The sequence below is a fragment of the Ranitomeya imitator genome, chromosome 1 (assembly GCF_032444005.1).
Source record: "Ranitomeya imitator isolate aRanImi1 chromosome 1, aRanImi1.pri, whole genome shotgun sequence".
Taxonomy (NCBI): domain Eukaryota; kingdom Metazoa; phylum Chordata; class Amphibia; order Anura; family Dendrobatidae; genus Ranitomeya; species Ranitomeya imitator.
The window spans coordinates 78,634,878-78,649,389 of record NC_091282.1 but is presented as its reverse complement, the minus strand read 5'-3'; the positions used below and the strand labels follow the sequence as shown (position 1 = coordinate 78,649,389).

Genomic DNA, 14,512 nt, shown 5'->3' with positions numbered 1-14,512 from the left:
ACTAAGGGACCTTTATAGACGCTTAGGAAGCCTTTGCAGGTGGTTTTTGTTAATTATTTACTGAGATGACTTTTGGGTTTTCATTGGCTATAAGCCATAATCATCAACATTAACAGAAATAAACACTTGAAACCACTCCAGGATGTAACGCAGATCCGTACAGGATAAATCTATTTAGTTATGGCTTCTTGTGTAGTCATGTTTGTGATTTCGGCTGTCTCCCAGCCTGTGGTTTTGCCTGGTAAGGTGCTGTGATGTCCTGGGCTGCCCTGGTCTGGGAGTAGTTTGCGGTGCAGCCATGCAGCCTCTCCCTTGGTCTGACGTCCGCAGTAACGCACTAGATGCCGATCCTTTGTGTGGCGGATGGATCTCACTTCTTCTTGTCCGTGTCCTTGGATTACATCCCTGCTGGGAGGATGATGCATATTTCTGTCTGTACCACACATCCAAGAAGCTGCCGCCCACCCTGCGCAGGGTTGTTGAAATCTGCCAGGGAATGATCTGGGTGGAGATGACTGACGTTTTTCCTTGGTTTTGTACAGATTTCCTCCTCTCTTGCCTTATATGAGGGACACTACAGCGGTGTAATGGGAGATGCCCGTGCTGACAGATCCATTCAGGAGTGACAGATGTGCGGTCTGCGTTCCCAGGATTTCTTTGCTCTTTCTGACCCTCTCTAGCATATGTTCAGGCAGCACAGCAGCTCATGGCACTTTCTTAGCAGAAAAAAATGTATTTTGCCATAATCATAAGAAAAAACCTGTGACCCGATCGCCGTGTGTAACTAAAGCCACAGGCCCCCGTACACATTGGATGGTTGGGGAAGAGAAGGAACCGACATCTTTGATTCAGACACCCGGTCCTTTTGTTCTCTCCAGATACTTGGTTGTCAGTTGTATGGTAGCTGCTTTCTCCTCATTGAAAAAACAGGATTTTTGTAAAGAGAGTTGTCAAAAGAACAATATGTATAACCCCCACCCCCACCACTAATTTGCCGCTTTCTGCCTATGCACAGTATAGACAGAAAGCGGCCAATCAGTCGTGTAGGCGGGGTTATAAAGAGCTCAGCATTCAGAGAACTGCTAAATGTGCAGCAGAGAAAACTAGGATTTTATCAAAATTACAGCAGGCAGCCCAGTAAGTGACACATCGCTGGAATCCGGGTCTCTTCCTTTACGCTGGTTTCAGATTTAGGCTATGTGCACACGTATTCTAGGTCCACTGCGGATTTTTCTGCAACGGATTTGATAAATCCGCAGTGGAAAACCGCTGTGGATTTATCGCGGTTTTACCGCGGTTTTTCTGCGGTTTTACAACTGCGGTTTTCTATAGGGGCAGCTGTAAAACCGCTGTGGAATCCGCAGAAAGAAGTGACATGCTGCGGAATGTAAACCGCTGCGTTTCCGCACGTTTTTTTCCGAAGCATGTGCACAGCGTTTTTGGTTTCCCATAGGTTTGCATTGTACTGTAAACTTATGGGAAACTGCTGCGTTTTCCGCATTGTGTGCACATACCCTTAGTTGGCAAAAACCTGGTGACAGATTTCCTTTAAGGTGTATGGGCGCCTTAAGACAGAGTAACCTTAGAAGAGGTGAAGATGTAATGCTGGAACATAGTGGGGTCTTTAGTACTGAATTGTGACCCGATCTGAGGGAGCGGACAGTGTAAAAGTTATGTTTTACATCCTGCGTAAAATCATTCTGAGACCAAACAAAAATGTTCTGCTCGCTTATTGCAACACCGTCTGGTATGTTCTGTACCAACCGTGGCTATAAATCATTTTATACTATGAAGGCCACTAGGCCAGCTGAAAAAAGGGGAGATGTGCAACAAAACAATCCCTTTAAATTATAGTTAAAAAAAAAAAAAAGGCTTAGGCCATGTTCACACGTTGCGGATTTTACCGTGGATCCGTAGCGTTTTTGAGCCTGCTGATCTGCAGCAGTTTCCCATTCGGTGTACAGTACCATGTAAACCTACGGAAAATCCAATCCACTGTGCACATGCTGTGGAAAAAAACCGCGTGGAAACGGAGCGTTGCTTTCTCCGCAGCATGTCAATTCTTTGTGCGGATCTGCAGCGTTTCTGCACCCATTGATTTGCATTGAGTCGGGCACATCTGCTGCAAGACCACAGATATAACAAAGATCTGCGGTTTAGCTGTGGTGAGACGCTGCAGATTGGGAGGAGGGAGTGTGTGGGCGGACACTGTGCGTGTCTGTGTGTGCGGGCGGGGTCTGGGCGGGGCTGTCGGGACTCTGTGTGGGGGGGCTGTCGGTCTGTGTCGGATTGTCTGGACTCTGTGCGGGCTGCCGGGGCGCTGTCGGGGGTCTGTGCGTGGCTCTTGGGGGTGTGTGTGTATGTGTGTGCAGGCATCGTCCAATGGGACTACAAGTCCCATCAGGTTCTGCCTGCTACAGTGACAGTGATTGACACATTAGCCAATGATGGGACAGTAGTAGTCCCATCATCCGGCTAATGTGTTGAATGTGAAAAAAAACCAAAAACATACAGCATATAACAGTACATGCAGCATATAACAGTACATGCAGCATATAACAGTAAATGCAGCATATAACAGTACATGCAGCATAGAGTACATACCATCACCTTGATCTCCGAAGCCATTGTCACCTGTAAAAAATATTAAAATAACAAACAATATACTCCCTGATCCGCATATATCCAATTAAAACGAGTGTCCCACGACGATCTCCCGTGGAGAGCGGCCACATCAGCTGATGTGACCGCTCTCCAGGGACTCCAGGAATACAATGACGGAAGGTATCCTTCCGCAATGTATTCCTCCGCCAATTTAAAAAATAGTCCCTAATCTCTCTTGTGGCACTGCCCTGTGGGAAAATTCCCACGCAGCATTGCCATAAAGTGAGACCCTGGACAAATGTAACCTCAGTGATGCACTGCAAGAGCCATTGTCTCCTGTCAGTGTGTCACTGGAGGACCTATAGAGCGGTGACATCACCCGATGTCACTATTCTATAGGGGAGATCGTCGTGGGACACTCGTTATTAATTGGACTACGGCAGCAAGTGAGTATACGGTTTATTTTAATTTTTTGGAGGCGATCGAGTAAGGTAAGTATGGTGAAATTAAGAATATTAAAATACTTCTTTCTGGCTGTCGATTTTTTTTTTTTTTTTTTTTTTTTTTTTTTTTTCTCTTTCCCTCCCCCCTTTCACTACTATAGGATTAGTAATGGATAGGTGTCTTATTGATGCCTCTCCATTATTAACCGGGCTTAATGTCACCTTACATTAGCAAGGTGACATTAACCCCTTATTACCCCATATCCCACCGCTACTCGGGAGTGGGAAGAGAGGAGCTAAGTGCCATCTGTAAGATGCGCCATTTCTGGGGCGGCTGGGGGCTGGTATTTGTAGCCGGGGGGGGGGGGGGGGCAATATCCATGGCCCCTCTCTAGACTATATCAGCCCTCAGCTGTCTGCGTAGCTTTTCTGGCTATGAAATATAGGGGGACCACACGTCATTTTTTTTGGGGGGGGTCCCCCTATTTTAATAGCCAGTAAAGGCCACGCAGACAGCTGTGGGCTGATATTCATAGCCTGGGAGGGGCCATGGGTATTACCCCCTTCCTAGGCTACAAATATTGGCCCCCGGCCGTCTGCTTTCCCCCTCTGACGCAGAAAATTGTGCAGGAGCCCACTCCATTTTTTTCATTTTTTTTTTTTTTATTTAACGTTCATTAATAAACATGGGCCTTGCTATTATATATCTATGGATATATCTATGGATATATCCATAGATAAATCTTTATATCTATAGATGGATAACTATGGCTATATCTATCTATAGATATATTTATAGATAGATATATCTACATATGCATAGATATATCTATCCATATATCTGGCTACCTTCACACATCAGGTTTTTGCCGTCAGACACAATCCAGCAAGTTTTGAAAAAAAAAACGGGTCCTTTTTTTTTCTGCCGGATCCGTTTTTTCTCTCCTAGAGTTGTACTAGCGCAGGATTGCGCCTTATGGCCCACACGTTTCATCCGTTTTTTGCCGGATCCGTCAGAAAAGCTGTTTACGGCGGACGGAGAAAACGTACAGAGGAACATTTCTTCTGTCCGGCGAAAAAACACACAGCGACTGATCCGGCGAAAAACGTATGAAACTGAGATGTGAAATGATGAATCTGGTTTTTCATTCATTTTTTCCATTGAACTCATTTTCTGTTCTCTCTCTCTCTCTCTAAAAATCAGATCATTTGCATCAGTTTTTCACTATTTGCAACGGATCGTTTTTTTGAGAGGGAGAGAGAATGGAAAATGTGCATGATTTCAATGGAAAAAATGCATAAAAAAACCGGATTCATCATTTCACATCTCGGTTTCATACGTTTTTCGCCAGATCAGTCGCTGTGCGTTTTTTCACTGGACAGAAGAAACGTTCCTCTGTGCGTTTTCTCCGTCCGCCGGAAACATTTTTTTTTATGGATCTGCCAAAAAACGGATGAAATGTGTGGCCATCAGACACAGTCTGGCGCTAATACAACTCTATGTGAAAAAAACGGATACGGCAAAAAAAAAATGGATCTGTTTTTTTCAAAACTCGCCGGATTATGCCTGGCGGCAAAAACCTGATGTGTGAAAGTAGCCTAACTATCCATATGTCTATCATGGGGACATGGACCTTTATTTTAAACACGAGAAACAAAAAAAAAAAGGATTATTCATATCTTCTTTACAGCGAACGCTGCTGCAGAGAAGATATGAATCGCGGCTTCAGCACCAGTGGGGGGGGGACAGCGCTTACTGTAGCGCTGTCTCCTGCACGGTGCGTGTGGTACCCAGTGGGCACACGTGTGCCGCACGTGTGCCACACTGATGTGCCACAGAAACGCACGGGCACACGGACACTGATAATTCCGGTACCTATTTGTCCGGTACCGGAATTATCTGGACGTGTGGGACTGCCCTAAGAGGAAAAGCGGTCAGTGTGGAAAGGTTGGATCCCGGCCATCAGTGGGTGACCACCATGCAGTCGCACACTTACATCTGACAGCAGAGGACGAGGCCCGGACTTTTCTGTGCCCTTTCCATGCTGCAGACTGTTTAGGCCATGTTCACACAGTGCGTTTTTTACCGCGGAACCGCGGCGGTTTTGCCGCTGCGGTTCCGCAGCTGTTTTCCATGCAGGGTACAGTACACTGTACCCTATGGAAAACAGGACACACTGTGCACATGGTCCGGAAATTGTTAAAAAAAAGACGCGCTGAATAGCTCCCGGAAAAAAGAAGGAGCATGTCAATTCTTTTTCCGGAGCCGCAGCGGTTCTGCACCCATAGACCTCCATTGTGAGGTCCAAACCGCAGTAAAACCCGCAGATCAAAAATATATCTGCGGGTTTTACTGCGATTTGATGTGCAGAACCGCTGCAGCAGGAAGTGCGGGGAGCGGGCGGAAGTGCGTGGGCGGAGTGTGGCTGCCCCCCCCGTGTTCCGATCCCGCCCCCCCGTGCTCCGATGCCCCCCCCAGTGCTCCGATGCCCCCCCCAGTGCTCTGATGCCCCCCCCGTGCCCTAATCTCCCCCCCCTTATACTCACCCGGCGTCCCGGTGTCCGTCCGGCCGTCTTCTCCCTGGGCGCCGCCATCTTGCAAAATGGCGGGCGCATGCGCAGTGCGCCCGCCGAATCTGCCGGCCGGCAGATTCGCTCCAAAGTGCATTTTGATCACTGAGATATAACCTATCTCAGTGATCAAAATAAAAAAATAGTAAATGACACCCCCCCCCCTTTGTCACCCCCATAGGTAGGGACAATAAAAAAAATAAAGAATTTTTTTTTTTTTTTTTCACTAAGGTTAGAATAGGGTTAGGGTTAGGGTTAGGGTTAGGGTTAGGGGTAGGGTTAGGGGTAGGGTTAGGGTTAGGGGTAGGGTTAGGGGTAGGGTTAGGGGTAGGGGTAGGGTTAGGGTATTTTCAGCCATTTTAACCCTAAAAAAATTCCTAGAAAACACACAGACTCTGGCTAGAAAACTGCATCAAAAAAACGCATCAAAAAACGCATCAAAAACGGACCAAAAAAGGACCAAAAAAAGGACCTGCGTTTTCTGCCAAGAGCTGCAGTTTTTTAAAAAACAGTCAGGAAAAAAAAAGGATGGAAATCCTGAACGTGTGAACATACCCTTAGCCTCTGTTTATGTCAGGCTCTGACAGGAGGAAGGTGTGAGGCCATGTTCACACCATCCTTTTTTTCATGCGGAATCGCCGCGATTTTCCCGCTGCGGTCCGCAGCTGTTTTCCATGCAGGGTACATTACAATGTACCCTATGGAAAACAGGAACTGCTGTGCCCACATTGCGGAAAATCGCGAAAAAAGCCGCACTGAATAGCCGCGGTAAAAAAGAAGTACCATGTCACTTCTTTTTGCGGAACTGCAGCGGTTCTGCACCCATAGACCTCCATTGTGAGGTCAAACCCGCAGTAAAACCCGCAGATGAAAAAAATATCTGCGGGTTTTCTGCGGTTTGTGGTGCAGAACCGCTGCAGTGTGGCTGCCCCCCCCGTGCCCCGATGCCACCCCCCCGTGCTCCGACGCCCCCCCCGTGCCCTCATCTCCCCCCCCTTATACTTACCCGGCCTCCCGGTGTCCGTCTGGCCGTCTTCTCCCTGGGCGCCGCCATCTTGCAAAATGGCGGGCGCATGCGAAGTGCGCCCGCCGAATCTGCCGGCCGGCAGATTCATTACAAAGTGCATTTTGATCACTGAGATGGGTTATATCTCGGTGATCAAAATAAAAAAAATAGTAAATGACCCCCCCCCCCTTTGTCACCCCCATAGGTAGGGACAATAAAAAAAATTAAGAATTTTTTTTTTTTCCACTAAGGTTAGAATAGGGTTAGGGGTAGGGTTAGAGTATTTTCAGCCATTTTAACCCTAAAAAACTTCCTAGAAAACACAGACTCTGCATAGAAAACTGCATAAAAAAACGCATAAAAAAACGCACCAAAAAAGCACCAAAAAAAGGACCTGCGTTTTCTGCCAAGAGCTGCGGTTTTTAGTCCTGAAAAAAAAAGGAGGGAAATCAGGAACGTGTGAACATAGCCTGAGGGGTTTTCAGTGTATCAGTGTGCCAGCGCCATAGTCTCCCAGTCATCGCTGTGACATTCATGCCTTTTGTGCGTCTCCCCATTATATTTGTAAGGCTGCGACTAGAAATATCCGACATGACAAAACCTTGGTGTAAAGTGCTGCGCCCGGCCATGTGCTCAATGTGCATGTGTTGCGGTGATCGAAAGGGGCGTGCAAGGGTTATCGGCCTGTATCCGTAGACCTCAAGCCCACCGCCTTCTTTTGCTCTATGACATGTAATTTCCATGTTGCTGTTCTCCTGAATCCGGCGATGCTTTTCGTCTGTTCCTGACCCTCTCTATTAGATATGGCCGCCTCTTCCTTGCATGGAAGTCTAGACTTGTTAGCTAAGTGGGCGTGTCCTCATCACCGCTCTGCGGGCAACCTACAGACAACCACGCCCACTTGCCAAATAAGACTAGATTTATATACAGGGAAGATGAGGCCATATCTCAGGAAAGGAAAGGAGCAGGAACAAAAGCAAAACGCCGTATTCAGGAGAAAAGTGACATTTACACCAGGTAAAGGAAAAATACATATTTATGGCAAGTGACAGATCGTCTTTAATTTCCACACCCCGTCATACAGCTCCTCTTCCGCTGACGCATGGAGCTGCGGCCTTCTATCTGCGTCCCCCCGGATCATGGTCTCTGGCCGCTCTACTCATGTGCCGAGCGTCCATCTGGCCGCCAGATCTGTGGCTTCTCTCCCTTATACTTTGCTGTTATCATTGTTTGTCAGATCACAGACATATGAAAGTCTGCTAATCCAGCAGTGTCTGGGGAGAAGACAAGAAATGTTTAGTTTTGGGGGGGTTTTTTGCTGCGCCGGGCCAGGGATGATTGTGTGTTTGCAGTCCGATTTGGGCTTGGTTGTCGCATGATTTATTTGCCGACCAACTCTGCTCAGGAGGTAGAGAAGATGATGAAAGAAGCGAACACAATCCAGGGTTAACAATGTGATATTCTCTCTCTTTTTTTTTTTTTTGACACCTGATCATTTGCCCTTATAGGCCAAGACCCCCGAGGCCGCACCGCTGAGCCGTCCAGATATTTCCTGTTCTGGCTTGTGTCATGTTCATTGTTTTCCTGGAGACGTTGCGGATCTATACAATACGTGGTGATGGGGGCGAGTGCACATGATGGGAGCGGTGATTCTATCTACACATGGTCTCCATGATAACCTGTAAAAAAGAGATCTCTTGGTAGATGCAGATGGATACTAAGGAGACTTTTATAATCCTTCTGACTCCATCCCTTTAACCCCTTTACCCCGAAGGTGGTTTGGACGTTAATCACCGGGCCACTCACCACTGTCCTTTATGAGGTAATAACTCTGGAACGCTTCCATAGATCCTGGTGATTCTGAGTTTGTTTTCTCGTGACATATTGTACTTCATGATAGTGGTAAAATTTATTTGAGATGACTTGCGTTTATTTGTATTTTCTGCAACCAGCCAGGCAAAACTCATAGCTGGGGGCTGCAACCCCCAGCTGTCAACTTCAGCAAGGTTGGTTATCAAGAATAGAGGGGTCCCCAGCGGTTTTTTTAAATTATTTAAAATAAATAATTAAAAAAAAAAAACCCGACGTGGGGTCCCCCCATTTTTGACAACCAGCCTTGCTAAAGCTGACAGCTGGGAGCTGGTATTCTCAGGCTGGTAAGGGGCCATGGATATTGACCCCTCCAGCCTAAAAGTAGCAGCCCGCAGCCACCCAGTAAAGGCACATCTATTAGATGCATCAATTCTGACGCTTTGCCCGCCTCTTCCCACTTGCCCTGTAGCGGTGGCAAGTGGGGTTCATATTTGTGGGGTTGATGTCACCTTTGTATTGTCAGGTGACATCAAGCCCATGTCTTAGTAATCGAGAAGCGTCTATAAGACACCTATCCATTACTAATCCTATAGTTTTATTGTAAATTAAGACACAGCCAGAATAAAGTCTTTTATTAGAAATAAAACAAAACACACTTTGTGTTTTGTTATTTTTAAATAAAAAAGTAAGTTATACTCAACGCCTATTCCACCAAAGCCCTCGTTCTCCTGTAATAAACCAAAAATAAAAAACAACAGTATCCATCACCTATCCGTGACTGAGCTGCTGCGAGCGCAGCGTCAGTGACCGGTGGTGACATCACAGAAGTTACCTCCGGTCACTGCAGCTCCGTTCCCAGCCGGGCTGAGCGGCGGTGAGGTCCCCGCTAGATCACAGTGCTCTGTGAGCTAGCGGGGATTTATTGGTACCATTTTCGGGCACATGAAATTTTTTTGATCGCTTTCTATTCTGAATTTTGGGAGGCAGAATGAACAAAAACCAGCAATTCATGAATTTCTTTTGGAGGGGTGGTCCGCGTGTGGTAAAATTGATCAGGCAGTTTTATTCTTCGGTTAGTACGATTACACTGATACTTCATTTATATATATTTTTTTATGTTTGATGCTTTTATACAATAAAAACTATTTTATAGAAAAAATTATTTTTGCATCACTGTACTCTGATAGCTATAACTTTTTTTTATTTTTCCGCTGATGATGCTGTATGGCGGCTTGTTTTTTACGGGACAAGATGATGTTTTCAGCGGTACCATGTTTATATCCGTCTTTTTGATTGCGTGTTATTCCACTTTTTGTTCGGCGGTATGATTAAGCGTTGTTTTTTATTTTATATTTTTTCATGGTGTTCACTAAAGGGGTTAACTAGTGGGACCATTTCATAGGTCAGGTTGTTGCAGATGCGGTGATACCAAATACCGTATGTGTACTTTTATTGTTTATATTTTTTTTTTTCATTCAAATATTTATTTAGAGATACAATATATATTGATTTTTTTTTTTCCTTTTCTTTTTTATTTTTTTCTAACTTTTTTTTTCTTTGTCCCACTATGGGACAATAATTTTTTTTTTTCAGGCTGATTGTTTCTATAGTATGCTGACAGGTTCGGGTAACCCGCTGAACCCCGTTCGTGATGGGCAATTCTTCCCCGTGAACGAGGAATTCCCAGTAAGTGCGGGTCATAAGCTCGCGTTGAGTCCCTGCCCTTTGTACTCGCCGCCCGATGCTATAGAGACTGTCAGCGCTGCACTGACAGAGAGACTACCTGACATGCACTGGGCATGATCACCAAGTTTCCTAGCTCTAGTGACCCGGATGTCACCATGACGACATTGGGTCACCATGGCAACAATCAGGACCCCACGTAACGCCGCGGGGTCTCCGATCCAAAGGCAGAGGGGCTGTCAGCCTCTGGAATGCTGCGATCGTGTTCTATCGCAGCATATCGGTGGTTAAAGTGCACCCTGCAGCTAGTGGCGGGTGTCAGCTGTCAGAATCAGCTGACACCCGGTGACTATCGCCCGCACACCCCCTGTGTATGTGGGCGATCGCAATGACGTAATAGTCCGTCCTTGGTCATATAGGCCCAGGTTACATGGGAGGAATATTACGTCCAATGTCAGAAAGGGGTTAATTATCAGTATGAGCGACAACTGTGTTCCGGATTGTTGCGTGGCCCTGACAACTACCACGGAAATGGCATGGGACCTGGCTGACGTAGCCGGGGTCATAGGTGATCATCCGCTGTTACGTTGGGAGTCTAAGGCTATGTTCACACGTTGCGTTTTTTTCCCTACGACAAAACCTGCTCTCTTGGCAGTAAGAAACTTGCAGGTTTTTGCATAGTTTTTGTTGCTTTTTTTTGCCAAGGTACATTTGTTTCTTGAGCATGCTGATATCTTGCAAAAAAAAAAATTCTGATTCCACTTCATCAGGTTTTGCCGCAAAAACTGCTATTTGCGTTTTTGCAGCTTTTTTTTTCCACCACCCATTGCTTTCAATGGGTAAAAAACGCTGAAAGAAGTCACCTGCTCCATTCTGCAAAACCTAAGGCTTTTCACAAAATACTGAGGACAAAAAACCCAAGGTGTGCGCATGAGTTCTGGAGTCTCATAGTCTTTGCTGATACTGTACAACGAATAGGGCAATTTCCATTTAAAAAAGCAGAAAAAACGCAACGTGTGACCATAGCCTTACAGACCGGGTGCCCCTGCGCGGACTGTGCTGGTACCATAGCCATTATATCAGTAATATATCCGCACGCGTCTTCATGGACACTTTCCCCTCACAAGATAGAACTTCACAACACCGACATAAAAATGGCTTGTTCCTGCAGGGATTTTTCCAACGTGCGGAACTGCTCGAATCTGCCATCCATGATCTGTATCCTGTCCGGGTTGCCCTGATGGGACGTGTCCGTTACAGTAAGGGTACGTGCACACAATAAGGATTTGCTGCAGACATTTCTGCATGAAAAAAACTTTTAGCAGCAAAAACGCTGCATACATTTTTTTTTTCCCCCTAGATTTGCAAGAAAAAAAAAAAAAAAAGCATTTCAGAAATCTCATTTACTATGCTGGGACTATCCCGAGCCATCGATCCTGCAGCTCAGCAGACAGTAGTATGGTTTCTATACAAATCATAGTCTTTGGCGTACTCTCTGTTTTGGGCTGTACCCTCCTGTCTGCTGAGCTGCGCACTTCTCAGGGGTCTCGGCCCCCCCACCAATCTGCAGGTAAATCAAGTGCCTGTTAAGTATGAAAATCTAGACGAAAGTTTACTGATTGTTTAGGTGCCAAACTAATGAATAGGACAGTACCCGGGGCTCCAAACTCGAGCCAACATCTTTAGGCTCTGTTCTCCCGATGAGTTTTTGATGTTTCAGATTTTCTGCACCTAATAAGTAAATTAGGAACTCATGGGTTTTTCATTGCATTTTTTTTTTTTTTTACATTTTATTTTTGTTTTTGTTGCTGCAGTTTTTGTCTGTTGTTAGTACGTCATGTTTATAAACAAAGCTGCTATGTTTCTGATACTTCCTAGTATTCGGCTTTGTGGAAACTTTGGTAGTCATGTGTGGATTACATGCATTCTTGATGAAGGGACGTGTTTTGGAAGCATAGAGAGGGTGCATTTACCCTGCACAATATGAACGTGCGTGACGCCGGAATTCCCCTGTAAGGGAAAAATGTGGCTTTTGTTTTAAAAAATACAGAAAGTGCTTCTTAAGAGATTTGTCAATTTTAGACCCAATAATGGGTATCTTGTCCTCAGGTCATTGGAAAGCCATCCAGGCTCTCCGTCCCTTGTGATAAGTGTAAAACAATTTATTTTTCTCGTTTCTTGGCTGACGATGATGAATCTGACTCTGTTACTTATTGTCTAGGTCAAGACTATTTGCACTTTCTTCTTCCCACAGTCTCGGTGATCGGTGATCCCGAGCAGATCTACCACCCTACTTATTAGAAAAGTAATGATCCCGAGGTGGTGTTGAGTGAGGCGCGTCTTGTGTAGGCGGAGGTGGCGTTTGTGGCGCGTCTTTGTTTAGGCGGAGGTGACGTTGTGTGAGACGCGTCTTGTGTAGGCGGAGGTGGCGTTGTGTGAGGCGCGTCTTGTGTAGGCGGAGGTGGCGTTTGTGGCGCGTCTTTGTTTAGGCGGAGGTGACGTTGTGTGAGACGCGTCTTGTGTAGGCGGAGGTGGCGTTGTGTGAGGCGCGTCTTGTGTAGGCGGAGGTGGCGTTTGTGGCGCGTCTTTGTTTAGGCGGAGGAGACGTGTGAGGCGCGTCTTGTGTAGGCGGAGGTGGCGTTGTGTGAGGCGCGTCTTGTGTAGGCGGAGGTGGCGTTGTGTGAGGCGCGTCTTGTGTAGGCGGAGGTGGCGTAGTGTGAGGCACGTCTTCTGTAGGCGGAGGTGGCGTTTGTGGTGCATCTTTGTTTAGGCGGAGGTGACGTTGTGTGAGGCGCGTCTTGTGTAGGCGGAGGTGACGTTGTGTAATTCACGTCTTCTGGAGGTGGCATTTGAGGCGCGTCTTGTTTAGGCGGAGGTGGCGTGTGTGGTGCGTCTTGTTTAGGCGGAGGAGACGTTGTGTGAGGCGCGTCTTGTGTAGGCGGAGGTGGCGTTGTGTGAGGCGCGTCTTGTGTAGGCGGATGTGGCGTTGTGTAATTCACGTCTTGTGTAGGTGGAGGTGGCATTTGAGGCGCGTCTTGTTTAGGCGGAGGTGGCGTTGTGTGTTGTGCGTCTTGTTTAGGCGGAGGTGGCGTTGTGTGAGGCATGTCTTGTTTTAGCAGAGGTGGTGTTGTGTGCGGTGCGTCTTGTTTAGGTGGAGGTGGCGTTGCGTGAGGTGAGTCTCGTTTAAGCAGAGGCGGCGTTGTGTGCGGCGCATCTAGTTTAGGCGGAGGGTGAGGTGAAGCATGCTAAGTCAGTATACAAGAACCAAAGGACTAAAAACAATTAAAAATACTCTGACCATTTCAGACTCTCTAGAGTCCTCTGATTTACACTGTAGAAACACCACATTATGACGACTTGTACTGTAACTCCTGATGGGGGTCGCAGCCTTGATAGATTTTATTGAGGCCATGCTGGCTTTTAGATGAAAACATGGTGGTATACAGGGGTCTTTTTTTTCATATTAGGATATTTTCATAAATTTTGCAGATTTACTAACATAGAAAAAAATTGCCTACAGACTTTTCTGTATTGATCAAAATTCATGAATTTACCCTAAAAAGAATATTGCCCTCCTCCTGTATACAAACGGACGTACTGATGTCGCTGCTTTCGGTGACTTTTCGTTCTTCATTCAATTTGCTGTGTTCTAAATGGAGTTATGCTCAGCAATGATTCCGGGCATCCGAGGTCTGTGGCTATAAAGGAAATTATGTCTCAGCGAGGGAGTGTTACAGCCTTTCCCATTTTGCAGTCTTCATTACACTAGTAATATAGTAATTCACTTTTACACCAGGAGAAATGAATGTGAGTATCATCGATAAAGGAGAACCCTGACGCCTAGACTAATATGTAATTGTAACAGAATCCATGCTGTACCTTCTATTTGTAGAATGACTGTAAGACAGTGTGGATCTATAACCGTTAATATCCAGTAGGTTCCTGTGTGACCATCCAGCCCATCTAAAGTTCAATACTTCCCAACCTGAGGACTATGTCAGATTATCAGCATTTTATTACATATCATAGAATCATGTAATGTCAGAGTTGGAAGGGACCTCCAGCGTCATCGTGTCCAACCCCCTGCTCAATGCAGGAGTCACTAAACCATCTCAGACAGATGTCTGTCCAGACTCTGTTTGAAGACTTCCATTGATGGAGAACTCACCACTTTACTTGGCAGCCTGTGCCACTCATTTATCACCCTCACTGTCAAAAAGGTCATCCTGAGTCCGCGGTGGTAATTTTTGTAGTATTATTAGCACCTAAACTGCACTTTTGTGTCTTTGTCCACCTTTGGTCATATCTATTTTTTTTTCAGAGGTGACAACATACATGGTCACCATAACATAAGATCTCCCACAATGATCTGAATGCCAAAAACCATATCTGT

General features: G+C 46.1%; 1 protein-coding gene across 2 annotated transcripts in view; it reads left to right on the top strand.

The window, feature by feature from the left end:
- SNX18 (sorting nexin 18) overlaps positions 1 to 14,512 on the top strand; it is a 71,197-nt gene that overhangs the window by 16,969 nt on the left and 39,716 nt on the right. The window lies entirely within an intron of this gene.